At 49.3% G+C, this 13,634-nt stretch overlaps 1 protein-coding gene across 3 annotated transcripts in view; it reads right to left on the bottom strand.

Moving 5' to 3' along the window:
* Nucleotides 1–13,634, bottom strand: part of LOC149371993 (uncharacterized) — a 238,403-nt gene that overhangs the window by 42,639 nt on the left and 182,130 nt on the right. The gene's annotated exons all lie outside the window — the stretch shown is intronic.

Below are 13,634 nucleotides of genomic sequence, written 5' to 3'. Positions count from 1 at the left end.
CGACAATCTTGGTGAGTCGTCAACTTTCGTTCGCATCATGTGGGCTCCCTCTGCGCTGTATATTTGCTTCGCAGTTCGCTTAGCATGGTTCATCGGCCTACTAATGGCGCGTCTCACGTGTTTCGTGTCTAGACCGATGGCGGAGAATTTTGCCTATAGCAACGCTCTTGTCCTCATTTGTGTCATCCGCATGTGCCCCAGAAACAAGTTAAATAGAAAAGCGCAAAGAAACGAGGCACAACCTAACTCTGGTCTTCTATCTGCAGGGCCAGGAGGCCTGCAGTTGAACGTTTTACGGTCTCTGAAAAAAAGCGTTTACGTGCTACAGAAACGCCGCCAGGGGTATAACCAGACAGGCACGTTGAAAAGTGACGTTAGCACGTACAGCATCTGCCTACATAAGCGCCAGCATTAGGGGCGGGGGGTGGAGCGGGGGAAAGGGAGGGGGGGGGGGGGGGGGGGGGGGCTTTTAGCACAGGCAGGCGAACGCCTGCTCACTGCCGGCGACTCCCCTCCACCCTTTCTCCACCATCCTCTTCCGACGGGGCCAACGGAGCTATCCGGAGCGCGCTCTGCAGTGCCGTAAAGAAAAACGGCCCCAAATGCGCTCCGCGCATGCACTTTGAATGAAGGTCGCGCTTGCCCGCCCCGTCCGTCGCCCCCTTCTGCGCGTTGTCGGCACGCGGGGCCGCGACTCCACTTCCACTGTCAATAAAACACGAGCTCTGCGCGATCAGCAGCGGCGCAGTCGAGAGCGCGCTTCGCCTACGTGCGCTTAGACTGAGCACGCTGGCTGGCGCTCGCGTGCCCCCGTCGGGAGCCGCACAGGGCTCGTCCGTCTCGCCGTTGCAGCGTCGGTGCCCTGGCCGGGAAATAGCGCGCGCGCGCGCGCCGCGATTGGAAAACGAGGGAGGCGTAAAAATGCTAAAAAGGTTTGACGAGCGGAGAACACAATGAGCGCCCTCTGGCTGCACGTTTGTACTCGCCGCCGCTCGGGACTGGTCTGCGTAGGCGGCATACTTTACGCTTTGGAAGAACAGAAGAAAAAAAAAGAAAGGAGCCGCGAAGAAAACGGGGAACTGGGTTCACAGTAGCCAACCCCCCTTCCCTTCACAATGGCCTTTCCATCTCGTCAGTTTTTCTACCACTCAAATTTTCGCGCGTTTCTTTCCGGCTGAGCTGCTCCGGTTGTTTCGCCTCTGTTATTGTAGCAACTTCCTCGGAGCAACCTAGTGAAAACGACCCCCAGCGCAGCCTTAGGCGACAAGCCGAGGACTTTTTATGACTCGACACCGGGAGATTCGCGCTGAGGCGGTTACGGAAACGAGCTCTCTCTCTGCACTTCTCGACCTTTTGGCCTCGTCGTTTTTTTTTCTTGTTTTTTTTTTCCATCCGTGATTTCTCGCAGGCTTCGCTGTCACGAGAGCAAAGGAAATATGCTACCTTTTCTCCCTGGGGAACCCCTGGATTTATAACCGCTTGCGCCGCCTCTGCGCTCAAGCTCCGGGCGTGTTGCGAGAGCGCTGCTTTTCGGCCCCTTTCTCTCCTGGCGAGTTTTAGAAGGGCTTTGCATGAGCCATCAACGCCGAAGCGGGAGCTCGTTTGCCTCTTCAGCAACAGAGGAGGGGGCGTTTAAAACTCCGTGTGATCGAGAGTTTGACGTTCCCTACCAGCACTAAAGGCAGAGCTCGGAGCTCCCGAACCGAGGAAGATTCGTTTCACGGCAGACAATATACGCAACGTCCGCGCGCCCCCGTGAGCCCTATGGGCAGCAGTGAACGTACGCAAGTGCCGCAAGCGCGCTCCTGGTGTATGGGTGCAGAGCAGGGTATCGAACGGCCGCTTCCTTTCGAAAGCGACGCTTTTAATGGAACTCAACTTTGACTTTCGGGGAAGCTTCGATCACGAAGGCCCGTTTTATGGCAGGCACATGCTTAATAGGCTCGGCAGTTGCATTATCTCCACTGCCTGCTCGCTACAACTCTGCTCCCAAATATCCTACGGTCGAGCGCATCTGATCCCACCGATCATCGTTAAGTTATGGCATGCAAAAAATATGCCTCCACAGGGGAGAAGAACTGATGGCAGCAAATTTATTCCACTTGCCCCCCCCCCCCCCCCCCCCATATTTTTGTAGATGCCCTTCGCTTAAGCCCTACTAACCTAGCCCGACATTGGTCACATCCATATCTGCAAAGAGCTTAACATATAAATTCTCCAACTGTACGTTCTCCGTGGCCCGAAGGGAAACAAATATCACCCCTGAGACGTGGAGCCTTTGACTCTCTGGCAGGCACACTTTTAGGACGACGAGAAGAACTCCGGCAAGCCTTTCTGATGCACCGATAGCTACAGAAATAAATTACACGTGGTCTGCTATTGGTCTTGGAGCGTAATGTTTTCTGCACCAAGCAGACTATTTTTATTAGTCCCACCGTTAGCAACACCATTAAGAGGAATGCATAGTCTTAATTAAGCCAAGGGGGGCCGACAGAATTACACAAAATAAGATGACTTAGAAGAAACCCATATGCAATGCCCCGCTCTCACAAACACCTGATGCCTCCAATTTGGCCTGCAATTCAGTCCTTACTGTCTGTAGATGAGATTACATTACGATCGAGAAAATGTCTACAAAAATTATACACTAGCTGAACATGCGCCAACTCTACTGCAAAGAAAGAATTCGCCGGGGCAACTTGGTGCCGCAGATAGTTTTGTTTGACTGAACTTTGTAGTCTCTTTTTTGCGAATATGAATCATAATCAGTGAGAACCAGATACCGAGATATCAATCGCTGGTCGATTAATTCGCCCAAAACGAAAGTGCGGGCAGGAGGGGGTGTACACTGTGGAATAGAAAAGACTAAGAACAAAATAAGGAAGTGGCAGGGAGGAAATGAAATATAATCTGCAACGTCAGCATGAACAACAGTCATTAACAGCACCGCAGTGATTACCTGGACCATCAACACAACTGTTTTAAAGACGCTGTTCACATTCGTGTAGTGTCCCACGGGCGATAATAAAAAGGGCAGATGAGTGGCCGCCTTTAGATTGATTGCCTGGCAAGTGGCAGGAGGCCGATAATTACGGCGACAGAGTTCGTACACCACGGATGACTGAGTGTCGCGGAGAAGTGCCCCGTCTGCAGCGTTTAATATGTGATTTCATCCCGCACCAAATGCTTGAGATAATATGCATACACCGTAACGCTGTGGTGGACATCAGAATACAGAGATGCTGCCTACGTCCGGGTGGTGTTAATGGGCTCCTTAGTGCGGTTCACACAATAACTCTCGTGTCTATATCCCTGCAATTTACACACAGAGTTATTCGTGTTCTTTTCTTTTTTTATTTCAATAGCGTTAGAAATCTCATCACGGAAAAACTGGCCGTTTTGGCATGTCAAAAAGTTCACTCATTGGTCGAGTCGCCGTTGTGATCTGTCATAACATTCGCTGATAGATAGAGACAGTCCTGAGCTCATGAAGTCGCATGACGTTCAACCTGCGCCACTTCCCACCTCCCCCACGTTCTCTCTACACCGGGAAAAAGTCATAGTTTTCGTCTGTCATAAAATTCGCTGATTAGTCTAGCGGGAGTTGGTTGTGGTGTGTCACAACATTAGCTGATTGGTCGAGACAGTTATGACGTCGTTAGGTCACGTGACGTGCCACCTGCTACCTTCCCCCCGCCCCCTTCCTCCACCTGCGTCGCCACAACCAGAAGCAACGTCACGGGAAAAAAAATGGCGTTCCGGTCTGTTACAACATTCGCTGACTGCAATACTATCACATTCCTCGCACGTAATGTAAATGAGAGTACCGGTAGTTTTTTTTGTGTGTGCTAAATATTTTTCGTCAATTTACTACAACGAATAAAATAACTGCATTCTTTTACGAAAATTACGCGCATAAAGGACTTTCTCAGAGATGCAGAGTGTCAGTGGCGTGGTATGGTGTGATCGAAAACTCTGCTTGTCCTTGAGTATAAGAGCCATGTAAGCCTGTACCGCAGACACCAGGCTGTGGTCCCCCGAAAGAATAAGTCAACTCCTGTCACGGAATGCTTGTGAAGCTTTCAGTGTACGTGCTTACTGCAATATATAATCACGACTTCCGCAAAAAATGCACAAATTTACTTACATTCGCTCTCAACTTTGGCTGGAACGCTCAATTTAAAATGCATCTGAGGAAATAAATCGAACGACTTCACGGGATCTAAAGGAGGCTCAAAGTGTAATATGTGGCGAGCGCAAAGGGTGCCGGACATTTCTCAGTTCGTTGTTAAGCTAAGCCTACATGTAGCTCACTTAATAAGAGCCGTGACCGTTGCGCTACTAAAGCATACAGCTCATCATGAATGAAATGCATTCCAGCGCTTAATGAGAACGTTTGCCTTGAAACTTCACGTCTACCCTTACTACTTAGAAGCCTGTACAGCCAGGCTACAGAGTAGCAAACCGATTATTCTTCCGGTTAACCACCCTGCCTTTCCTCTTATTCCTACTCCTCCACCTGTCCGGCCAGGCTAAGTTTATGTCCCACGATCACCTCTGCATGTGATTTATTCATTACGGCAGGAGCATTAGGTACGCGTCTACTCTGCCTAAGTATGGTAGCTCTCAGTCGCAGTGTTGATGGACCATTTTTAGCTGTCGCCTTCACCGAGCCGAACTACTGCGCTTGGGTGACGTTTTCGTTCTGACGTTTGTGAATACTTTGCGATGTGACACTCTCTAGATACTAGATCTTCTTTCGAGGCCTACAGCACCCAGCGACGCGCTGCGACACCTTTCGCTCGTCTTTTGGGAACGCCACCCCTCGATTTCTTTCACGTGCATGGAGCCACAAGGAGCGAGTATCTATAAATCTGGCGTTAACGCCTCACCACAGGAGCTTTGACAGCAACTCTCTGTGCAGAGAGACAACATTATTACACTATTTAGCTACGTAATGTACCCTGCAAATCATTACATCAAGCTACAGCATGCCACCTAATAATAAAATCCATAGACTAAAACTAAAATACATGATCATGAGTTGGTGATAGCGTTACCGGGTGAGAAATTTTTCAGCCAGCACTAATCACAAACGAGAGAGGGAACGGTGCGATTACATTTTTTTTTTTACTGTATCCCTGTAAAGCGTACTCTATGTTAGGCAGTTATGCATAAGGAAGGAGCCGCACTTACAGTAGGCCTACCTATGAATTGCTGATAGGTTTTTCGCACAAGCGCGTTTGCAGGATACTCAGCGACAGCCGTTATTAAAACGAAAATTTTTCTGTTCACGCGAATGCGTAGTGTGTGGCGAGGGCTTTAGAGCTTGCCACACATACACGCTCATCATGCCTCAGAAGGCTCAAAGACGTGATTACCCCAAAGTAGTCCTTCAGACTACCGCCGCACACTTTTCGGTGTCGCGTTTTTCCAAGCCATACCCGTGCGTCACCCTCTAACCCCCACCTCGCTAGCAAGAAAAAACAGCCCCCCTTCCCACCACCCTGTACCTTCTCCCCGTCGCTCCTAAGGTCTCCTTCGCTCGGGCGAGAGCGTCGGCTGAGGACTGCTGCTGCTTCCGTCAGCAGCGGCGCCGCATAAGCCCTCGCGCGCACCTTGGCGGATCCCAGCGCCAACGGAGAAAGCCGCAGGAGACGGCGGATCGATAGCGGACGCCGCGAGGGGTCTTCGCTGCTGCCGCGCTCCAACCTGGCCGCGGCCTCGGCGCCCCGTGCTCGTCGAGTGTTTGATCGGACCGCTGACCAGCCTGCATTCCGCACGGGCGTCAAACACGGGGCACCAGGGGTCAAGGGGCACGCAGCGACGAGACAAGGATCCCGTGTTCACTTGGTGCGCCCTCCCACCGCCCAGCAGCGAGCGAGTGCGCGCCTAGGTGGTGAGGCGGCCGGCGGCGGGGCGCTTCTCCGTGCGATCGATGTTTGAATGCGCCTCTCTCTCGCTGCACACCGCGACCCTCTTCTCCTAACCAGCTTCGGGCTCTCGCGAAAGGGGTTCAGCAGGCCATCCTGTTCTCTACCCGTCTACCCGATGACGTCGATACGACGCTGCGCAAGAAAGATTCTTCTGCTCCCTGTCCTCGCCACATGTGTCCTCGTGCAAGGCGCTGCATTGTTCTCAGGGCTCGTTTTGATTCTCCCGGAATCGGCCGCTTGTTCAGCGTTGCGGTTTTGCAGATGCGATACGCGTGTTCGCATGAGCCGTTTCTGGGGAGCGAGGCAAGACCTTCTGCTGAAGAACAGGCGGCCATAATCTCTGTTAAGGGCGATTAATAATGAAGTATTTGTTCACATCGCATCGGATACTGACTGTAACTATACGGCTAAATTTCGAGAAACCTGTCCTAAGCTTCAAAGCCTTTTTCGCGAGCAATTTACGCCTGGACAAAACCGAACGTGCGCAGATTGAGAAAAAGTGCGTCCGCATGATATGAGAGCACAGGTTCGGAGTTGCTTCCGACGAGGCAGACTTCCGCTGAACAGGTGTTTTTCTTTACTCCTTCAATATGAAACAGCTAGATCTGCGCGCATGTCGGGCTTAGTTTCGCATACACGACGTGCTATGATCATATTCATAGACCCCTGGGAGTCCTCTCATTCCTCTGCTGGCGCAGTGGTGCAGCGGTTAACTGATGACCCTGCGATGACAGGTGCTGCTATCGGTGGAGCTTGTGCGACCCAGGTTGCCCCTCCTGGGCAACTTCTCGTGACCACTCATCAATTTAACTGCCCCTTGCCCCAGTGGTCAGTTTTCTCACAATCCGGCCGGCAGGTTGTAAAGACGGCACAAGGTCACGTGATCTAAGCTGCCCACCTATGTTGCTTCTCCGGTGATTTATCGCTCACAACGCCGACACGCCGCTGCCGCCGCCGACGACGCCGGATTTTCTGCACAATGGGAGCCTTAACGTTGTCGCCTTAAAAGAGAAGTAGCTAGCTGTCGAAAGACTGGCACAGCGTCAGGCACACACCACCGCAGCGCGTGCTGCTCTGGCCAGGTTGCATGTATTGCGCTGATCCTTCCATACTAGCCTCCAGCACACAAGAGATTCCGAGACGAAACAAAAGCCTCAGAAGTAAAGTAACTCACGGTTTCACGAGATACGCTTCCAGGGCCAAGCAATGACGACCTAATTCATTGGTCCCTCGTAAATGATATCACGTAGATTAGCACAGCGGCGTTCAGCCACCCCCTCCCCCCCAACCTCCCGCGCATGGACCCGGCATACACTCTAAGAACTTGTACTCTGTCAGAAGTAGTACACCGGCCGCTATATACTCACTTAGACAGCTGTTTACCCAACCTTAATTACCTGAGGTGTGGAGCGCCACCTTCGGCAAAGATTAGAACTGCCTCTATGGCCAAAAGACGTTAGAGGATGTTTACTTTCGTGGCTTGTGCAATGCATTGTACATGCATATAACCTGCACCTTTAACAACAACAAAAAAAAGACGACTGTCGCTGATGCCACGTAAAATAAATATATCTCCTTTTGAGCGGCAGAAAAAAAAAAGACATGTCCGAACAAAGATTCTCAATAAGTGTCATTCGGCGAAGGCAGGCTCTTGTGCACATGAATATGAGATCACGCCATAGCTTTCGCAATTTCTGCGAAAGAATTACGGCTCTATCGCTAAGCGCAAATATTTGATGCCCTTCGAAGGTTCCATTCATGTTTTCGAACATCGATTTCATAACAGCGACCCAGCGAGGAAAAACGGTTCGCAGAAACGAGCGGCGCTTTGGTTCAGAGAAAACACTTCCGCTAAATCGCCGATAAACCTGCGCGATTCGTCGCGGAACATCAGTTTAATTTTATTTTAAAACTACCTATAAATAGCTTCACTACGAGCATGTTACGTAGGTAGCACAAAGTAAACTTGAAGGTACAGTAGAAAGCGACTAATATAAAAAAAAAACAATAAGCAAGGCTAGAAAACATGAGATGGATAAGCTACGGTTATCAAAAAGTAGCGGACATACAACATGCAAAATAAATATCTTGGAAAACGCAACATGAAAAACAACACGAAAAATAAAAATGACAAAAGCAGACGATAAGCAGAAGTAGCAGAAAAATACGTGTTGCTTTCACTTTTTAGAGCTCTTGAAATATTGCCGCATTTATTTCAGTTGCGATGTTAGATGGAAGCCTTTTCCAGTCAATAGGAGCTCTAGGCATGAATGATTTTGCCTAAGATGAAGTATGACATGTGATGCGTTTCATGTTGACAATATGATCATGGTGTGAAAAAACAGCTAAAGGTGAATTAAAGAAATTGCTGTGAAGTAATGAATAATTATAAATTGTGCGAAAGAGCCTTAACGGTGCACTAAAGAGCGTTCTGGAAAACTTTTCCAGAACGCTCTGGAAAACGTTCTCGCTTTTATTTTGTTTGTTTTTTAAGTTTCCATGAATAAATCATTTCAGTCGCAGACAACATAGCCGCAAATTATGCCCACGGAAATGAAAAACCCCGAGGACTCTTTGCTTTCGCTATACTGCTGTCGCAAGGTGATGCACCCCACCACCTGCTCCGGCGGAAGCTCACGCTTATGTTCTTTACCTTGCGCTGCGTTGGTGACCAACTTTTCTTTCGAGGATGCGGTGATTAATGCAACCAGCAATGATGTCAGAAAAACCGAGATTGACTATTGTAGAAAAATCATCGGGTTTATTAGCTTGAATCTAAAAAAAAAAATGCTAGCACTAGTACCTGCCGACCGCGTCGGCTGAGTTAGGTTAAATTTAAATAAGTATGCTTTATACTGCACTGATACTACGGTTCAAAAATTCGACGTGAGCGCAAGTTACGCTACAGAAGCTATTTAACGCAAAGAGCAATGCAGCAAGGCGCCAGTTATCTCGGTTAACGAAGGTCGAACCTTCAGCACATCGTACGCTGCGAAATTCCATCCGGGCGAAATTTTTTTTCAGTGTGCAGCTATTTTGTGACTTACTTCACTGTTTACACGGCACGGCCAACTCTAACCCGGCAGCAATCTTTAATTCAGGTGGACCACTGGAGAGCTCAAAATGTTCGCAGGAAGCAGAAACGCGACTCACAGCGAGGCTTAACTGTGTGTTAAAAAGCAATGATGTTAATCAAAGTGGTAGGTAGTCAAGAAGGTGTAAAAATAAAAAAAAAACAGCGGCAGCCAATAGGTAGCGCAGCGGGCCCACGACTGAAAGTTCATCGATTCAATTCTCCGCTTGGCTGAAGCTCTGCCTTTTCTAAATATTCGTAATAGGAATCTGCTCGTGCGGAGGGCGTGCGCTGCACTCCGACTTTGCAGGACTGCTTCGATTCTAGCAAAAGCAGTGAAATATGGGACAAGCATGTACGGTACTCTATCAAAAGGCGTTCCTATAACTCATTTAGTTCCAATAGTGCAGTCCATGCTAGTGGCCTGTCACGTGCACACATTAATAACTAATTACTTCGCTGAGCCCGCATTTCCTTTTTTCTGCGTTAGCAGTTAAGCTCAGTCTGAGTGACACTGCGGCCCCTAAGCCATTTATAATCTGGCTCTTCTCGTCAACGCTTTGACCAATACTATCCCACATATCAAGAGACCTTTCATATGACGTATCATAACGTACGTTCATTCCAGCTGAAAAAGTTGTACGATGTCATAACCTTATACACACTTCGTCATACAAATGTCATACAATTTGTATGGTATGACATCTGTATGAGGTTATTGGATCATACAGCCTTTTTCACTAGGGATAGGGCTGATGTGAACTTTTTCAAGTAACGTAAAATCCACGGCAATCCCTTTATCAAACCCTCCTCCCCCTTCCCCCAATTTTATAGTCATCTTTTTTTTTTTCCAGCGTGATGTCCTTCATGAAAGAAGACTATTGTTACTATCGTCGCGCGGAAGCTCCCTCATCGTCTCAAAACTTTCGCATACGAATAGCGATCGTTACTGCACACATAAAAGCTAGCTGCACATGTGCGGCTGCACAAAATTAGGGTCGAAATAGTCAACAGCGATGCTCTGCAAGCATGTCAGGCACACACGCCACAGCGGCTCCTTTGCTCGGGTCTCGATGTGCTGGGGTATCCACCATGCACAAACGTTTGTCGTTCCCTGCACGTGCGGCTACGCGTAAGCGGTGCCGCAATTTCGCCAATTGCCTTTTTTTTTGCGCAAGGCTACGCGGACTACGCAACGGTGTGATATTGGAGATGGCTTCATTTCGAAGCAAAAAAAAAGCAAGGGATACAATGGGACGAGGCCAATTTCGCGCCAGCACTTTCGCCTGATTCGCGTGTGGCCTGGCACTAGCTTGTTTCTGCTTGCCTGAGTCAACTAACCTCCCCCTCCCACTTGCCCGAACCCCCAAAGGCCCAAGCTGTGCTGTTGATTTACCTGGCGTGCGCATTTGCAGATTCCGGCCACACCCCGTGGAAAAAGTGAGCTGCTTGATTGCGCTGCGGCGTCACGGCTAAGCGCGGTTGCATCGCCAGCGTCAGTGACCCCGAGATTGCCGACCGGACCCCGGACTGTGTTTGCGAAACGAGCCAGCTCTCATTGGCGCCATTAAGGCGCCGCACGCATTCCGATATTCCAGGCGAAGCAGCGGCCAGGATCGTTTCGTGGTTCCTCACTTAATTGTTTCTCGGTGCATTTGAGAAAATAAGCCGCTCAAAGATGGCACCAATTGGAAGGCTGTGGAGAGCGCAGAGGAAGGCGCATGATTGTATCCTGTCGCCCCGTTTTCTTTGGAGATCTCTTCTTAACCGGGGCACCTGTGAAAACCAGGTTCTTGAAGATCTTCGATGAACGCTGAATGTTCTCTGCCGCTAAAAAATCTCCCCTTGGAGAGACTGCGGTGTATAAACAGCGGATCGCAGGATTAACTTTTTGGATCAGGAGGCATTCGTCACAATTAGAAAATAAGCTTTTTTTCGTTCATCTATTACTTCTTAACGCAAAGAGCGAAAGAAAAAAAGGGTTCAAACTCAAAGCACTTGTATTGTACGATAAACTGAATCGCATTACTAAAGTAGCAATTTCGCCGCTGGCCACAGGTAAGTTCATTCTTTGCTAGTATAGTGCGGCAATTCTTCCACAACTTACCAGACACTGTTTTCGAGCAGCAAACTCAATTTCCTTTAGGAACAGATATTATAACCCGCTTATTCCCGACACGTGCCGAGCCTTTTTGTAGGTTGCAGCCGTAAACACGTTGCGCCTCGCTTTCGAGCTCACTAAGAGAGTTATCGCTCACTAATCTCTTCCCGCATTCCCAACGTGGGGAACGAAAGAGTGCGGGGAAGAAAAAGGAGCCGCGGCAACTTTTTGGCGTCAGCCCGCGGCGTAAGCTACCCGGGCGCCGCGCCAGAGTTCTAATCCGTGGCGGGCGCGGTAAGCCCTTTGCGCTCTCCGATGAAATAAATCGCTCCTGGGACGGGCGCAGTGCGAGCCCCCCTTTCCCTTGCTACCCGCTTCCTGGGCGCTCCGGTGAAGCGCTGTCCTTTTGCTGTGCCAGCGGAACCCCGGCCTTCTCTGCACAAAGCGCGCGGATTGCAGCGAGTGAAAGAGAGGGAGACGCGAGCGCGCCCGCACGGCATCCGCAACGCAGTCGTCATTAGGACGACTGCGCCGTCGCTGCTGCCTGCGCGCGCGCTGGGGAACCTGCTTTGCATAATGGTTCGCTTTCCCGAGTCGCGACGTTTTGCAGCGGGCTGCTGCTGCTTTTGCGGCGGCCAAAACACACGCGCACTCGGAGGGACGTCATTAAAACGGGGCGGAGGAGAAACTGGGGGCCCCCCTGGCTGAGACGCGTCCTGCTTTTACCCGAGGGCCGGCATCCCGACTGCTTGTCCGTGCGGCGGTTGCGCGGCCCGGCATGCGGGGGACCAGGCTGTGGGCAGCTGTCCCTCACTCGTTCACCGTCCCGACGAACAAGCGAAGCTGTAATTGCTTTTCTCGTACGAAATTTCGGGACACGCGTGCAGAGGCAGACGCTGCCATTGTCGTGCAGTTTTTGTATGAACTCTCCGACAGGATGCGAGTTCGAAACAAGACAGCGTTCGTTGAGTTGGTAGCTCGAATATGCGGTCCTTTGCTTGCTGCCGAAAGTAGGACGACCGATGACATTTGAAAGATATGCATCGCGGTACAAATACAGTACGCTGCACAATGAACTAAGGCATATGTTTTTGCAAATTAGATTTATTTTGTATGATTGGCTCTATACTGTGCCTAACTTGCTATTAACTTTTCTAAATCCACAAAGCTTAATGGTTGTAATTTACGGTTCTACCTTTACAGCTATGTTGAAAACGACGATTAAGTTATTGGCAACTTCCACAACGTAAGCAATACCAGCAGCACAATGATTCTGGCGCTAATCTAAATCTGTTCACCACACCAGCTTCAAAGATGGCCTCCGGGTACAGGAATCAGAATTATTTTGCACCTTACGCGTCAGTAGAAAAGAATTTGGTTCAAGAAAACATGCACTCGATAATTTTGTTGCGGTTTTCTCCGAAAATAATACAGAGTGGAGAAAGAGTACATGGATAAAGACGACACAACTGATAAAAGAACAATAAAAGGAGTCATTATTCAAGCAGGACCGGACACTGCCCATCGGGCACTTTGCTAATTTTGCCACCTCGATATTTATCTGGTCGCGTGTTCATTCGATGAATGTCTGGTGGCATTCCCTGAACTTCTCAAATATGGCAATATTTCTCAACCAAACTTGACACTTCTGGCAGCCAAACGCCGCTTGTTGTTTCAGGTAACCAACACCTTTCATCGAAGATGATGTAGTTCGGCGTCCTGAATTTGCAGGCTCATTATTGTGGGCCACTTGTGCTTGGATACAAAGTGGAGACGTCATGGAGGCGTTTGAAAAATCTCCTTATGATGGAAGCCAACATTCAAACGAAGAAAAGCAAAAGAGTCACCACCATAGCTCAGTAGGTAGAGCATCGTACCCGAAATTCTGAGGTACTGGGTAGGTTCCCACCGAAGGCATGTGGTTGTTCTTTTCTTCTATTTTGTTATCAACTATAGTTCAGCCATAATATGGTTGCACTATAAATTTTCCATAGCTTAACATCACGAATTAAAAAAAAGAAAAAACACTCCCCAGTGCTTTCCCTGGTGTCGGTGACTGCTCATAATGAGCGTCTCATTTCCCCAGATTTCTCTGCTCAATAGTTCAGTTCTGGCAGCCTTGATGCCATAGGTAGCATAAGAGGGTTCTCGCACAGTTCCCACCTTCACTGTTCGATCACGTTAAACGTGACTGTCGTGGTAACGCGGGGCGTACCATGGTCCAGGGCGGGACTGGCGAATACTATCACAGTTAAGTTACATGAAGCATAAATACCTCCAAAGTAGAAGATTTCATAGCCGCCGCCGTAGCTCAGTTGGTAGAGCAGCGCACGGGAAAATCGGAGGTCGTGGGTCCTATCACACCGGCGGCATGCAATTGTTTTTTTCTTCTGCTTTCTTGTAAATCACCCTTCAGCCGTAAAATAATTGCAATATTAAATTCCCGCTGATTAACGCCACACATAAAAAAACAGACATTTTCTTATGCTTTTCTTGGTTTTCGTGACTGTTGGCTTCCTTCATA

This window comes from Amblyomma mixtum, chromosome 1, assembly GCF_055824585.1.
Source record: "Amblyomma mixtum isolate Tamu chromosome 1, ASM5582458v1, whole genome shotgun sequence".
NCBI classification, from domain to species: Eukaryota; Metazoa; Arthropoda; class Arachnida; order Ixodida; family Ixodidae; genus Amblyomma; species Amblyomma mixtum.
The sequence above is the reverse complement of the archived record's forward strand: the minus strand, read 5'-3'. Positions and strand labels throughout refer to the sequence as shown.